The sequence below is a fragment of the Aplysia californica genome, unplaced genomic scaffold (assembly GCF_000002075.1).
Source record: "Aplysia californica isolate F4 #8 unplaced genomic scaffold, AplCal3.0 scaffold01030, whole genome shotgun sequence".
NCBI classification, from domain to species: Eukaryota; Metazoa; Mollusca; class Gastropoda; order Aplysiida; family Aplysiidae; genus Aplysia; species Aplysia californica.
In genome coordinates this window covers 50,361-53,846 of record NW_004798300.1, presented here as the reverse complement: position 1 = coordinate 53,846, position 3,486 = coordinate 50,361, and the positions used below count along the sequence as shown (strand labels likewise).

General features: G+C 38.2%; 1 protein-coding gene across 1 annotated transcript in view; it reads left to right on the top strand.

The window, feature by feature from the left end:
- The first annotated feature begins 424 nt into the window (after positions 1-424).
- LOC101851087 (profilin) overlaps positions 425-3,486 on the top strand; it is a 28,356-nt gene continuing 25,294 nt past the window's right edge. The window contains exon 1 of the mRNA XM_013089733.2: positions 425-580. The gene's annotated coding sequence lies outside the window, so the exon portion shown is untranslated. The remainder of the gene's footprint in view (positions 581-3,486) is intronic.

Below are 3,486 nucleotides of genomic sequence, written 5' to 3'. Positions count from 1 at the left end.
AGAGAGAGAGAGAGAGAGAGAGAGAGAGAGAGAGAGAGTAAATGCGTAGAGAAAGAAAGTTTGTGGGAAAGGGTGATGAGTTTTGATTTACATTGTTTTATAAACTAGATCTGGGTAGACTATTATAAGGCTACATGTTTCTCTTTCTGTTTTGTTGATTACGAAGTAAGTCGAAATAAATATTTCAAAAGAAAACAAGAAGTACGCTGTTTTGATTTTTCAAAATTGTGCGAAGGTCTATAATCATTATTAGTCGGCCTATTACATTTCGCTGGCTTCTTTTTAATTTCGTAACCTGCACGGCGCATGGCTCCTCGCATTGCCCCACCCCTCAAGAGGAACCGGCATGTGAAACATGTGACCTCGTTTTCTCATGCTTTTCATTCACAGAAGAGCTCTAATTTAAAGGGAGAAACGCCATTTCTCACATCTGATTGGTTAAAATTCAACCATTTATGCCACTCCTCTATTTGCTGCCTGGTGTGTCAGCATCCATCTTGAAAGAGCGCATCGAAGTTCACTGAGCCTCTTCCCCCGGCTTGTGGTAATTCACATCGTTTGCGGTCCTTATTCCCTACAGGTAAGACAATTAATACAATTTTTCAAATTGTTTTTTCTCAGAGTTATATTTTTTCTATAATTGTAGGCTGGTTTATTCTACAAGCGGAAGAAATTTACACAGGAAGGATGAGAAACGGAAAAAAATGGTATCTTGTTCTTCGTCTGTCTTGTCGTGTAGTTGCAGTGTTAGAATCTAGTTCCGGTTCGCCACGAATGATTCATTCAGTACCCTGGTTATGAAACTTATTGGAAATTAAAACGTTTCTCTATAGTTAAACCCAATATTTGCTGTAACTAATAGCGTATTGCCCAGTGACTAGAACGACGAAGGTGTACTGGAGGTACCTACAGAAAGTACGAAGTCTGAGTAAAGGCAAAGGGGCAACATCTGAAAGCAGGAAGTGAAGTAGATTCTAGTGTGGTTCGACTTGATGACTAAGACTAAGACAAGACAAGACTACAGTGATCTAGATCTCAGATCTAACCTATCTAGATCTAGATCTAGATATAGACCTAAGCCTAAGACCTAGCATGTAGTTCAAATCAGATCACTTGACTCTAGATCGCTAGATTCTGGATTTCTAGCAAATCCATACATGCTCACCACCAGTCACTGACTGAAAGTTGAGAGTGAGAAGAGGCCTGATGATCCCTGAGCTGAGTGATAGACTATGTTTATAGGCTAATTGTTAAGTTTAGCGAGAATAAAAGAAATATCTTTTGCCTGCTGTCTCTGGCACAGTTAATCTACAAGCAATTTTGGGCCTCTTTGAACTTATGATTAGCGGACCACCGCTAGATCTACTCCAGTAGAAAGGGGGGGGCAGGGGGGTTCACCCCCCCTGCTAGTCACAAAAATAACAGATAAATAGTTTGCGACAGTTTTTAGTTACAGAAAAGTATTCCCGGCAGGTGGTCTGCTAATCTTCATTTTTTTAACCCAATTTTGTCAGGAAAGTCTTTCTCTGCATAGCCTACTTCCTTGAAAAAAGGACATTGCTTTTTGAAATATCGAAGTTCACAGATGAGTATGAGATAAATCTGTAGGTTGTAGGAGGTTAAATTAGTGACATTTATTTTATTTTAATTCTAACTCATACCTGCTCTATGATCTATGGCATGTGCTTCCCCTTGTGACATGCAGGAACTGATTGACTGAAAATAAAAGATGAAATGTAGGACTATACTTTATTTCGGTTTGATAGTTGAGGTTTGTGTAATAGTAGAAAATTATGTTCTTCAGCAGTTCTTTTTAACGTAAATATATAGGCTAGGACAAGGTTAGAGGTTTTGAAATGGGCTGAAGTCCTCCCAGTCTTGTATGTGAGGGGAAAAGTTCTGACCTAGTGTAGTTGTCAAGTAGTGTCATAGAACCTTGAACTTTCATCACCTTTGACCATAGAACACAAAATGTGTTCATGATAATTGCATATTAAATATTATTTGGGATAGGTTTTTGTTTCATTGATTTTTGTATTGATTGGAAATTAAATGAACCCTTTTGCTTGAACATTGATAATTTGTATTGAGATCATGAAATTGTTCTCCTCCTCATCCTCACAAACCTACACAAAACCTTCCACCTTCCCTGCAACTCAGTTCCCAACCCAACATTCACCAAGTCATGGTTTATACTATTGATGCTTCAATCTTCCCTTTTGATTTTTGATTTTATGTCGGTATAATGTGGTGTCATCTTGATTTTGGTTGTCTGCGGCTGAGGTCATGCATAACTGCAGTCCAAGTTCAATTTATTTTAACTTTGAAAATAGATGTGTGTAGTATGTTAGTCTTGTAAGATGGTCTGTTTTTTTAGACATGTTACTGTTAAAAAAAAAGTTTTCTTTGCTAATTATGCTAAAGGACTATTTCAGTTTCACATTATTGTCCTGACAGTAATGCGTGTGTTAAGGAAACTCTCATCTTAAATAGCTCACTTGTTTTCTGCACTGTGTCGCTGAAATGATTGTTTTTCTGAGGGAATCGTACAAACTTATCTGAAACACCCTCTAAAAACTTTTGTAAGAGAATCAAATATACCTAATTACTCATATAGGCTCTTATAGCATTTTGTTTGTACTGTTGGTGCATTTTACACCATAATAATTATGTCAGCTTTGTGCATTCGCTTGTGGGTTTTTTTGTTGGTTTTTTTTACACAAGTTGATCATACATGAGGGCATACTACAGACTTTATTTGTACATGATGCAAAATGTTTGATTGAATGGGTGGGATTGATATAGGGAGGCACTGAAACAGTCAGGCTTTTGACGGATTTGATATCAGATTCAAAAGTCGAGTAGCTTGATGGGGTTGCCTTGTCTAAACATTTAGTGATGTTTGCCTAGGACAAAGGCTGTATTCTTTGTGAACAGTGTAATGCGCATGTTTTTTATTGGGGGGGGGGGCTAGTCTTGCTGGGTGTATTTGTTTTTTTATTGAAACCACAAAGAGAAGATGAGTGTGCAGAGAAGACGAACTGAATGTTTCTTTCAACTGCCGCAAGCATTAATTTTTTGGATTAATTTTTTTTTTCTTGGGATTATGAGGGAAATAGGATATTCCTGGTGTGGGGTGGAGGGTGTAACACAATACTAGGATAGAATGAACGTGGGAGGAGGAAGTAAAAAGTTCATGACAAGGATGGGAAGTGAATCAGAGGGAATAATTACAAGTGAAAGAAAACTGTTTGACTTCTTTGTCTGTAGCGGTCTCTTGTTTGTCCTACCGACAGCTGTGTGTGCTTGTCCTATGGTATCCTGAATAAGTCCTACTTTGTGTTGATTTCCTGTCTGGTCTCTCCAGTCCTGGTCACAAGGAGGTAGACATTGTCTGCTTTTCCTCTGGTAAACTGAGGTTTCTCTCTTTTTAAAAAGAGAAGTTTGATCTGCACACTGTTTGTTGTCTATTGTACGGGGGGGGGG